Source organism: Cydia strobilella, chromosome 27 (assembly GCF_947568885.1).
Source record: "Cydia strobilella chromosome 27, ilCydStro3.1, whole genome shotgun sequence".
Lineage (NCBI taxonomy): Eukaryota > Metazoa > Arthropoda > Insecta > Lepidoptera > Tortricidae > Cydia > Cydia strobilella.
Window position 1 is genome coordinate 2,444,389 of NC_086067.1, and position 13,155 is coordinate 2,457,543.

Genomic DNA, 13,155 nt, shown 5'->3' on the forward strand with positions numbered 1-13,155 from the left:
ACCCCGAGGCGGGCGCTTTGTGGCGCGATTGCTTTCATTCGCTCACTGGGTTAATTTCTGTGATGTTTCCAACAGACTTTGTAAGAAAAATGCTTTTTCTATATTTGAAAAAGTGATCTTATATCACAGATGGTAGGACACTTTTATAATAAAGTGTGAAATATATTTATTTAACTAAAATAAATTACAGAAAGAATTAAGAAAAAACTAAAAGATACTTAAACAATAAACAAATTACAAACTAAATAATAATACTAAATAATACTAAAGTAAAAATAAACTTAAAAATACTTACATAAAAGGCCCTTCTAAATTTTGCCCCCTAGGCAAGGTGCCCATCACGCAGGCGGCATTCTCGCGCTGGATTGCTATAGCCAATCTTTGCGCGAGAAAGCCGCCTGCGCGAGGGTCACCTGTGGCCTCCCTCAGGCGTTTGCTAAGCGCTTTGTGGAGCCCCCGTGCCCCCTTACCCCAAGGGCCTAGTGTCTCGACGCCAAAAGCCACAAACTCGTAGTGTGCGCCGAGACAACTATATTTATTCGCCTTGAAGCGTTCTCGGACGTCAGCCGCCGCCCCGGCCTGTTTGCTGGTGGCTGAAATGTAGGACGCCGCCAACGTGTCTGCGCAGGTGGCGTCCCACACCAGCGCGCGACCCATCCGCCAGGGGATCAACGACATCCCGTCGGGGCGCTTGCCGTCATCCCTTGCGATCTGGGGCTCCAGAGCCGCAGGGACGTTGGCGCTGACGAGCGCTCTCCTCAGGATGTCGTTAAGCGCGGCATGACGGGATAGGCGGCCGGCGCCCGAGGAGCAGGCTAGTCCGTGATGGCCGAGGCGATCAACGGAGGCTCCACAAGAGGTGCAGCTGTGGTCCACACATACATCAGCCCCGACCCGGAGACCGATGGCAATTCTAAGAGTAGTTGGGTCGATAAATGTGCCGGTGTTGGGTGAAGGATAGGCGTGCAGCCATTGTCCCGACTCTGGCCTGGACACAGCTAGGAGCCTTGCGCGGTCTCTTCCCGACGACGTGTCAATTAAACCTTTCAAAACGGCAGTGGAGGCTAAGTTGTCCCAGGCCCTTTGCCTCTCGGGTCTAGATGGCACATCCGGCAATTCAGCTAGCCAGGCATTCCTGGCTTCAATCAGGCACGCGATCTCGCAGTTTGTTGCCGATGGGGCTTTGAGGATTTTACCTGCGAGAACAGACGTGCCATGGATTGAAGACAAGAATGCCGGCAGAGCCACACTCGAGATTTTGCGAGTACCAATGCCACCAAATCTTATTGGTAGAGAGGCTTGGGCCCAACCCTGATCACTAAAACGGACATTAAGGATTGATTGAAGTTGTGATTTTAAAAGAATGTCGAGTGGTTGGACCAAATTAGTGCATTTCCAAATCGGGCAACAACGGAGTAAGTATGTAAATTTGGGAACCAGTAAACAAAATTTCAAAATAAATAGGGCGGAGTGGCTACTAATTTTGGCTAAGCGTTGCGAGTTATCACGAAATTTTGAAAGAGATTTAGCCAAAACAGATGGAATGGCCTCATCAAAGATTGGTGAGCCGAGTAAATGAAGATTATCCTTAGACAAAACTTTAATGTTTAAGGCCAAATTCGTGAAATTTTGAAGTACCTGGTGTGCCAACGATGGTTCTAGATTTTCAGAAATAAATAATTCACATTTATCAAGATTAAGTTTGAGACCAATGTCACGAAATTTTTGAATGATCATGGATAAATCTGCCAGGACTGTTTGTGAATCTCCACCGAGGGTGCCGTCATCCAAGTACCATACGTTCAACTTGGACGTAAGACTATGGATTATCGGGTTTATAGCCAGACTAAATATGGCGGGGCCCAGAGAATCGCCTTGTTGGCAACCCACGGCCGAGAGGATTTCGTTATCTTTGTGGACTAGTTTGGATGGACTATGGTAGCATTGCAATAGGAAATTATAAATCTCTGGTACATGAATTTTAATTTCATTAAGTAGTGTGTCCCTGTTAACCGAGTTGAATGCGTTTTTTACGTCTATCTTTATTAGAACCTCACATGAGTCGGTTTGAACAAAAGTACGTACCGCATGGACCCTCGCAGCCTCCACGAGTACCGAAACCAACCTGTACGGGCTCGAAAAGATTTTGTAATTTAGCCCGTGTATGTCGTACGCAAACTTTGGCAGCTAACCGACGGAATGTGGCGCCAACAGCAATTGGGCGCACGCCACCATCTTTCTTAGAAAGGGCTATGAGGTTAGCTCCATAAATAACAGCCGTCACGTCCTGGCAGACATCCCCTAAAAGCATAAGGTTTATAAGTTTTGAAATGCTCTCAATTAGTTTTTCACCAGCTACTCCAGTGCCGTGACTAGTGAGGTCTTGAAGATGTTGGGCGGAGATGCCATCCAAGCCTGACGCCGACCCTTTTGTGAAGGATGCGAGAGCTGATGTTACGTCTTCGGTTGAGGCGTGCAGACAAGCTGGAGGATCTGAAGGAGTGTCGACAAATATAGGGATGAAAGGGCCTGGGGGATGTTTAGCATGTAACGCAGCTGCCGTTTCTGGGGTGTCGGGTGCGAGTGAATCATTTGAGAAAAGGAGACGCGCAGCTCCTTTAAGGTCGCCATCATGTACTTTATCCTCGACTTTTTTGCACAAATTAAATCTATTGCTCCGATCTCGGGGTGACCTTGTGGCTGCAGGCAACTCAGACGCCAGGATATTTTTTTTAATTTTCTGAGTAAGGCTAACATTGTCATTATTGTCAGAAACATATAAAATTTTGAAAGAAAAAGTTAAGAGGTCGCGCCAAGAATCTATGCTATTGTTTTTCAAACAGTTGTTTATGGTAGTAGTTAGAGCTTCAGCCACCGCGGGCCTAGCACCACGCGGTATGCGCTTTATTAAAGGCGTTGACTGTTTGAGCTTACCGAGAAGAGTTTGGAGCGGAATTTCTAGTCGGAGCGGGGGGAACTGGGCACACGCGAACGTGGTGGATCCGAGACTGATGTATGTGTAGTCCTTTTGATGTTGTGAAAGTCCTTTTACATACGCAGCAGCATTCCATTGATTAATGGTGGTTGTAAAGTTGGGCTGCTTTTAGGTTACAAGTAATTAAAAAAAAACTTAAAATACTTACTATAAAACAATAATTATGTTAGCTTAAGGTAACTTCTTAAATAGAAAATAATAAATTAATAATAAAAATCACTTTAAAAGTCAAAAACATGACACAATAGAATTAGACGTTGTCACAGTGGGTACAGGGTAGCAGCCCCTTCTTTCTTGAGTTTTCAGCCCAACGGCGGCGGAGGCTGCATTGTTTACAAGTAACAAAGATGATCGTATTACTCGAAAGTACTTTATGCGGGTGTCCTTAAAACATTCACTGCCAACGCCAACGTTTTCGTAGCGCTACACGCGTAGCCGATCCCAGCGTTTTCCCGCTTTGTAGAGGAAAGCTACTGTAAACAGAGCGCCCGCGGAGCGGGTTCCCAGCACTCGAGTTAATTTGGTTCCGATTGTGGAAAAAAGAAGGATATACTTCGGTTCATATCCATATTCGATATTATATTCGAACTGTTCGAGCGGGGGAACTTTCTTTATAGATTATATATTACATGAAGCAGACATGAAGGCTTCGCACAAATTGTCGCAAAAGGGTGATATTTTTCAGAATTTAAATGATAATATATTTTCTCCGAAAAATTTTCCGACTTAACGGCTGAACTGTCAAACTGTCTTTTATATCACAGATGGTTTATTAATGAAAAAATATGAGAAAAGTTTTTTATAAGAAAATCAAGTTACAGATTGGCCAATGTCTGTCACTGGAGCAGGTGGAATTTTGTACCTATAGTTTGTCAAAGGACTGTCTTATTTCAAACATAGACAGAGAGAATCATACTATCTTGTCTTACACTAGTACTAGCATCCAAAAGAAAAGGATGAGTATCGTTTTTCTGTTCTTATTTACTGACAAGTTGGTTTGACATCTCTATCTGCCTATTTTTATTTACACAAATTAATTACTTACTCAATAAGAATTTGTATAGATTCTTTAATGTGGCTGCTTCGAGCCCATATATTATTAATTTTTATTCTCATTGTATTTGTTGAGTATGTATAGATTTATATTGGCAGGTTAGTGAACTTGACTAGAGTTCTATGTCAAATGTCACAGCGTTACAAAATGAATGTCTGATTTCTGTACTGTGTTATTAATGTTATGATGATTTAATTTAATATAATTGTGTACCCAACGTCTGCGTATCATTAATAGTATTCATTTATGATACTTAATGCCATTAAAATTACAAGGAAATGGAAATTTTCAATCCCTATACAAAAATATGCAGAAATCGCGAAGCGTCTGGTTGACGTACCTGGTGACCGAAGAGCTGGTGGCTTCCTCGCACAACGTATCAGCATTGCGATACAGCGAGTAAAAGTCCGCCATTCTTGATACAATGCCTCAAGGGCCTATTTTAGATTTAAATTATTAATTTCGTTTACCTTAACTTAGAGAGACGAACTAAAACTTGCAGTGTTCGAAAGAAAAGTGCTCAGAAAGATCTATGGTCCTGTAAAAGAACATGATATCTGCCGTCAACGCATGAACCACGAGTTGGATTTACTCATAGAGCACGAGAACATCGTCAGGTTCTGTAAGTCGCAGCGGCTGAGATGAACGGGTCATTTTGAAAGGATGCCGGACAAGAGGGCAGCAAAAGTAATGACAAGGTGGACGCCGCAACAAAAAAGACCGAAAGGCCTAAGAAGCGTTGGATGGATTGTGTAGAAGAAGATCTCAGGAAGATGGGAAAGTTTACCAACTGGAAAAAGGTCGCCAGGCACCCCGATAACTGGAGGAAGATTGTGGAGGCCCACAAAGGGTTGTAGCGCCAACGGAAGTAAGTAAGTACCTCCGTATATGTGGTATTTTCTATAAAAAGGGACCTTATTGTCGATGGCGCTTACGCCATTATATACGATGCTCCGATACAAATACAATGCCGCGCGAGTCGCTGACGACGCTGCGCTGTGCGCCGTAAGCGCTATCGACAAGGTCCCTTCTCATAGAAAATGCCCCATATGTATTTTATGCAAATAAATGATAGTAAATATGAGAAGTTTCTGAAATTTTTCCTTGCGGAAATTTTGCAATTATGAATAGGTACTTTCTGACAGCGACGCAAACGAATGCCGGAAGGCACGATCGCGTTTACGTTCAACATAAAGTGTCATAAAGCATTCATCACGAAGAAGTAGCTAGAGGGGACGAATGTTAGATATATCAAATTACATATATTTTATGTTTGGAAGGAATCATAAAAACCGTTAAACTGTCCCAGACATAGACCTAATAGCATTACATAGATCAGCTATACGCGTGCGCCCGTGAGGGACAAAACATACGCAATTCGACAATATGATTGTGGAGAAGATTTGTAGCCCACCATAAACCATACTAAATTTACGGTGGGGAATAGCGCTTTCTCTGCTACTCCTACTGAAAGATACATAAGACGGTAATTTCCCCCCGCCCCTCTTGACCGATCCAGTTATACTAGATTCATGGTCCCAGAGTACCTATCTCGGGATGTTCGACACGCGGCCTTTTATTTTTATTTATTTTATAAATACGTTTACACGACTTTACAATAAACCAATACGTCATGAAACTAACACATAACAACATAGAATCATTACACTAAGTATTACATTACATTTCACACACGGATAACAAACATTACGTTACACTCGAGGGCCTAGCATCCATCACCTCACAGAACCTCAAGCTTTCGTTTCTCACAGCCACCCATCGCCATGCAATCAGATCTAGGGCTCCCGGTATCCGTGTTACACGCCGAAACGAATACCCGTGTTCTTAAGCCCGGCGGTACTAAGAACCCGGTTTACACGGAACCGCCGGGATTCGAAAACGTTTCGAAGGAACGTTCCCAAGAAACGTATCTCAGACACGTATCTCCGTTTACACGGGTACTTAAGACCGTTCCGAACGGGTCTGAATACTCCGAACCAGTTTGAGCCAATGTACAATGGTAACAAGGTCCACTTTCCACTATTATTATGTTGACTTCAGATGAATTCGTTTGTCGTACGATTTTTAAAAGTAAAACTTTTATTCTATCGCCCCAATTTATTAAGTTAACATTAAAACCGCATTTTAATACCGTAATTCAAATTAATTTCCGAAATTTTTTAGTTAAATGCCTACAATGGTTTCATAAAACCGTACAATTACTTTTTTTTTAATTGACCGTATTGATAAAACATAGGTACTGAGCCATCTTCCTATGTTTAATAGTAGGTATATATAATTTTTATTTTAAACTATTTATATCATTTAATAAAACCGATTGCTTCTAAGCTAATTACATAAATTTGATATCGATCATAGTTTTTTTTAATAATTACATAATGGTATAGTATTTTTTCGTTAATAATAGGTGTGCAGACAGAATACAATATTAATTAAAAATAACAGTTTAATTATTTCGTGGTTATTTTTATCTCGGGTGTATTACTGCTTTGCGAAAACAACAAACCTGCCAACGGCGCAAAAAAAGTTAGGTACACAAAAGCGGGATTATCGAGTAATCATGCTCAAATGAAAAGCAGAATTTTACCCAAGAACCATAAAAACCCATACTACCTTGGATAACTTGCGATAATATTGCTAAATACATTAAGATAGATCTCAAATTGGTAATTATTCATAATTCACTTTGGTCACTTTCTCACTAGCGTTCAGGTAATAAACTTAAATGGTCCATCCATCCATTGTTTTCCAATATCCTTTTGTTTGTCATCGTCGAAAACATGTAGGTTCCCAAACTATTATCGCAAGTGTCACCGCGAATTATAAGCTTTATGTCGTTGTAATAAGGTCAAAACATCTGCACAAGAAAATGTTTTCCATTGTTTTGTAGCCGCGCCGCACTAAAAAGCGTTTTACTATGGTAAGAGGTACCTAGAGCAAAAACAATTAGAATTTATTGAGAAGGTGCAATTTTATCAAATTGAATTAAAGTGTTTATTAATAACTAGCGACCCGCCCCGGCTTCGCATGGAGAGTCAAGCATAATAAAATACATTCTGTAACAAGTATTCACATCGGAAGCCCAATAATACTAAGACTTCCATCCACCTGTCTGTCACCACTCACTAGGCTGTATCTCATGAACCGTGATAGCTAGACAGTTGAAATTTTTACACATGTATTTCTGTTGCCGCTATAACAACTAAAATTTAAAATTAAATTTTGTACGGAACCTTCGGTGGGCGAGTCCGACTCGCACTTGTCCGGTTTTTTTAGAAGTTAATAATGGGTTAATTATTCTTAAAATATAGACAGACAGCCATCGCGCACTTTTTTGTAGACTTTTTTCCACCATACATTGTGTCGTTATATCTCAAATAGATTGGGCAGCGTTTCCGATTAAGCTCCTGGCCAGCGTGATTTTTTCTAACTTCATTAGCAAACATCGTCATATTTCTACCAATTTAAACAAAACCTTAACAAAATATACACATTCCCAAAAAAAACTTCATTCACAGGTGAGGTCTGGTTATCGCGAATATACAGACAGACATACGGACGCGGCGGGGGACTTTGTTTTATAAGGTGTACCTACACTACATTACATGACAAGAAATACAATTTTATATCATGTTTTCAAATTAAACTAAAAATAAAGAAGCAAGTTAAAAATGTATTTTTTTATAAATACTTACCTAATTCCAATTTCGAACATTTGTTTGACTTCCTGCCTACATACTGAACTCGATGGTTCTAATTTTTTTTAAATAGGTACTAGCAGGTTTTTATTTTATTTTATTGCTAACCCGCAACGTAAAAAAAGTAGCTATTTAAAGTGCTATATAAAATACTACTTTGATAAGAAGCGTGAATACTCGTAATACCTATTGCAAGCAAAAACTACCTGCTCAAGAAAGGGTTTTCTAAACCGTTTATTGAATTTCGACTCTATGACCCACGGAATAAGGTTAAATATGACAGAAACTCGTCATGAATCTTTTGTCCATTCATTTGTAGCTGGCGTTCGTTCCTTCGCTACTATCGTCAAGGACGTGTCCGGAGCCACGGATAAATAAGATACGTATCTTCGAATACCCGTTTATCCGTGTACACGGGTCTTAACTACACGTTTCTTAATTAAACGTGCGGAACGGGCCAGAAAACCGTTTACGTATTATTCGGAAACGGGTATTCGAAACGTGTAAACGAAACACGGATTCGACCGCGAGCCCTAAATTCAGATCGCATTCCGGTGCTGACGCCAAGAGCGCATTAAGTAGAGAGAGAGCGCGCGGCAGTGGCGAGTTTCTTCGCGACACAGTTCGCGCAGCCGGCACAGCTAAAAGAACGCGTCTCCGCGGCCTGAGATCTATTCTGGAGACATCTGGAACAAACAGTCGCACGAGGCGGCTCACAAGTTCCGGACAATCTGACTCTCCGCGCAGTGTTCGACACGCAGTAGATAGCAAACTAAAGGTCCGTCTGACTTTTAATGAATTGTATCCAAGGGTTCCCAAGAGATACTTGGTTGGATACAGGAACGGGTAGTACCCATAAATCTTCTTGTACAAAAACCTTAGGAAAGCTTTTTGCACTTTCTCTAGCAGTACCGCGTAAGTTCATTCATACGGTAACCATGCGATCGACGAAGGTAATGGCACCTCTACACGATGGCCCAGCGTAGGTCAGTCCAACGGACGCAGCTATGGAATTAGATAGCAATATCACTTGCTCCCTCTAACGCATAAATCCGTCCCTTGGACTGGCGACTGGCTTACGCTGGGCCATCGTGTAATAGACTGTAAAGGAGCCATTACCTTTTTGTATAGGTATTTGGATAAAAATAATGTTGTCTCGCTACTCTATTTCTACTACCTACTACTGTTAGTCTGTTAAGTATTTCTGTATTTCACTTTCATACAGCGACGGAATATATGGTCATTGCGCTAGTTTTCGTCCAGTTGATGAAATGTGCCATTTTCAACCTAAAGGGTACTTATTGTCGGTTGTCAATAAGGCGCTATTTCCATATAGCTTCAATACGAAATCAACCTTATCGACGTCACAAATTTGAATATAAACCTATATTGCTGCACAAATTTGGACTTATTGCAATCCTTGTCACAATATAATCTATCTACATAAAAATTATATTTCGCAAGTAGCAAGTTAAAAATGAAATATATTATTTGCTAATCCGTCAAGTGGATGAAAACTAGAGCATGGACGGAAACTAGCGCAATGACCCTGTCTTGCCTTGGGCCTTTCAGGCCTTTGCTCCTGACAATAAATTTAATTATTTTTGATTTGATTTAATAACTAACAAACACTGTACCTAATGCAAGTAAGTACGTTGAATAACATCGCAAGTAGCTTTCGAAGAAAATGTGTGATATCAGATGAAAATGAAAATGAAAAATTGTTTATTCAGTTTAAGAATTACTTATTTATACAGTTGTAAGTGTTGGCGCCTCTTTTTAGGGTTCCGTAGCCAAACGGTAAAAACGGGACCCTATTACTAAGACTCTGCTGTCTGTCTGTCCGTCTGTCACCATCAGGCTGTATCTCATGAACCGTGATACTACAGTTGAAATTTTCACCGATGATGTATTTCTGTTGCCGCTATAACAACAAATACTAAAAACAGAATAAAATAAATATTTAAGGGGGGCTCCCATACAACAAACGTGTTTTTTTATGCCGTTTTTTGCGTAATAAATAAAATTAAAAAATACCGGCCAAGTGCGAGTCGGACTCGCGCACGAAGGGTTCCGTATCATTACGGAAAAAACAGCAAGAAAATCACATTTGTTGTATGGGAGCCCCATTTAAATATACATATTATTCTGTTTTTAGTATTTGTTGTTATAGCGGCAACAGGAATACATCATCTGTGAAAATTTTAACTGTCTAGCTATCACGGTTCATGAGATACAGCCTGGTGACAGACAGACAGACGGACAGACGGACGGACAGATGGACGGACAGACGGACGGACAGACGGACGGACAGACGGACAGCGGAGTCTTAGTAATAGGGTCCCGTTTTTACCCTTTGGGTACGGAACCCTAAAAATTAACATCAGAGAATCACAAAAGGGCGGGCGTGCGTGTGCGTGCGTGTACATGTGCGTGCGTGCGTACGTGGCTACGAGCGTGCGCGCGTGTGTGTGTTTATAATCCTAAAACATTTTAAATTAAGCTTTCTGTATCGTAATATCAATACCTAGTCAATACTCTAATTTAAACGAGAATTAAAAATTCCATGCCTACTCCAGAGCACACAGTCGCTGTGGCCGAAATCGGAATGCCGCTCTAATCTGGATGTTATTTGTAAAAAAAAAGATACAGTTGGGTCTATGATGTAAGATGTTCATCGTGTTCATCGCTGTCACGTTTCTTCTTCTTTTAAAATTATGGCTTCAGCCCAGTGGGACTATTTCGCCAGTATCAAGGTATTGAGAGGTTTACAAACGACAAAAATTGTACGGTTGTACAAGACAGTGTACGGTGATTTGTTAGCTCTTGTAAATCGATAGCTAGTCTTTACAAGAAGCACGTGGACTACCGGCCGTTGACTCCAAGATGGTGGTTAAACGCGCTTCAAAATTAATTCTCCATTCACTGCACACTACCACATTAGTTTACTGTATAATAAGCTATCGATATTACACTTTAAACAATATTAATAAGCAAAAAACAAAGTAATTAATCACGATGCTAACTATCAAGATGGCGCTCGAACCGGAAGACGCTGTCACGTTTATAGGTATTAGGTATAATTGTCAAAATGTGACAGGTGTTTTATCCACAGCGATAAACCTTAGAGGATATAACCAAACGGAATAGCCGTTAACAGGCGTTCCCCTCTGTCGAAAATAGGCGGCCAATGGTCATACACAATGTATAGACTGGGCTGACGTTTATGTTTGACATGGCTATTTTTTACGTTACGTTTACATTTGAAATTCCCCTCCCGCGCAAAAATCGGCAGAATGTTGTACAGAAAATTACAGACATGGCGTCTCCGTTTAGTTATATTAGGTACTTATATTGTTTAAGAGATAAACAGTATAAACGGGAATAGACTCGAATGTCAGTAATAAAATTATTGTGCTAGTTTTATGATCGGAAACAAAATATCTACAAATTAATTGTTATGGCTCCAAGCTAAAATTCTTTATTGTTATACTAAGCTTTATCCGGCACCGTGTTACTGTTGGTAGTTGAACAATAAAAATAATTTGATTAATCACTTGGATATGGCTAATTACGACATAATCTATATGTCTTATCACAAGGTCTTAAGGGCGAACATGGTGTAAAACGACATTATGGAAGAAACAAATTGGACGAGCTTCGCGCAGGCGTACTTAAAATATACACGTCTCTCTTACACATATGAGCTAAAACTTGGAGAGAGCGAGATGTAAGAAAATTATAGTAACACTCGAAAAACACATGACACGCTGCTCGTAATAGTAGTGGTTGCGATGTTTTTAAATTAGTCGTGTTATACAATCGAAAACTTCTATAATGACCTAAGACTGATATTGCAGTTTCAACTGTATTGTAATAAGTTATGGTTGAAATTCGTTTGTCATTGTTTGACGGCTGGTGTCGGTCGCCATTTTCTATAATGGCGGCGAGTAGTGCGACATCTATCTCGACTTTAGTGTCATCGCTAACTCGCGTAGCGTGCGGACGTCGCGTTTTCCCGTCGGTTCTTATTGTTTGATACATAATCATAGAAAAATGACAACGGAAATTGTTCCAAATACTGAAAAAAATATAAATAACACTGTTAACTCGTTATAAAATGCGTAGTAGCCGCAGCAGGTTATAATACACGACTATTATGTAGTAAAATAATGAATTTCACACACCGCCGCAGTCTTGAGTTCGAATTGTAGTGAACTGTGTTGTGGAATCGATTTTTAGGTGTTATTAATGAAATTACGAAGGTGCTTGTGGTTATATTGTTACATAAAAGATCCTGTTGGTTCGGACAACGCTTCACGAGCTTTACTATTGTGGAAGCTCGACTCGCGTAGAATCGATATAACTTAATAAAAAATGCATGTTTTCCCTATGGTTTCATAAAGGCTCGGGTCAATATCGTACCGGTTATTGCAATACGAATGTTTTTTTTAAATAAACAACGTGGTTCCGGAGGCAGTTAAAGTGATTTTATTTTAGTGAATAGTGTTTGTACTGGAATATTTGTTTTGCATTCAAGTTTTCAATCCATCAAAAGCAGGTTAGTAAACAAAACATTATTTAACTTTTATTTATTCACTCAGTTCTCTCTTATCATTTATCACATATTGATTGTCAAGACTATTGTAAAAGAAAATATAAATGTCATAGATTATCTTCTCGACAGTGTCAGAAAGTTTTTTTTTTACTAATTTAATTACTTTGTAGAGGTAATATTACAAACAGCCATTGTAACCAAGTAATAAAATAAATAATTTACGTCTTTCATGTCTGTTTTATAAAATAATAAATTAACCCATTGTCACAAAACATGAAATGTCGTGTCCAAAATACAATTAAATAGATAAAACACCATTGTGTGTACAAAATCGCGTGAATTTTCTTTATTATCACAGATTTACATCTTTCTATTGTGCTTTGACATTTGATTTGATAGGGACAGCCAACTTTTTAAATACTGTTATTATCGTGGGTGTTTTATAATGTCAAATTCTCAATTTCGTAACCTATTATCGTTCGTTTTCGTCGTATTTAGTGAGAAAGTTTGTGAATGAAAATGAAATATACGTAAGTCAGCGAATCGAGTATAGCAAAAGTACCTGTCTTGAAACCTGAATAGTTGAACAGGTTTTAAATGCAGCATATTGAATTACATTCCACAGAGATTAGACTGTGCTCTTTGTAAAGGACCTTTTATAGCTTTGCCTTTTGAAAAGAAAAGTAATTTGATGCTTACATTACAAGAGCAATGAGAATTATATTAATTTCTTAGTTTATTATCAACTTCCTTATTATTTATAATATAAAGGAAGCATTTTGGTTGATCTTTATTTTCCTGTTCTTTTAATTCAAGCGTTTTTTTGTAT

The 13,155-nt window shown here is 39.6% G+C and overlaps 1 protein-coding gene across 1 annotated transcript in view; it reads left to right on the plus strand.

Moving 5' to 3' along the window:
* Positions 1-11,660: 11,660 nt before the first annotated feature.
* LOC134753512 (uncharacterized) overlaps positions 11,661-13,155 on the plus strand; it is a 340,941-nt gene continuing 339,446 nt past the window's right edge. Inside the window, exon 1 of the mRNA XM_063689408.1 lies at positions 11,661-12,329. The gene's annotated coding sequence lies outside the window, so the exon portion shown is untranslated. The remainder of the gene's footprint in view (positions 12,330-13,155) is intronic.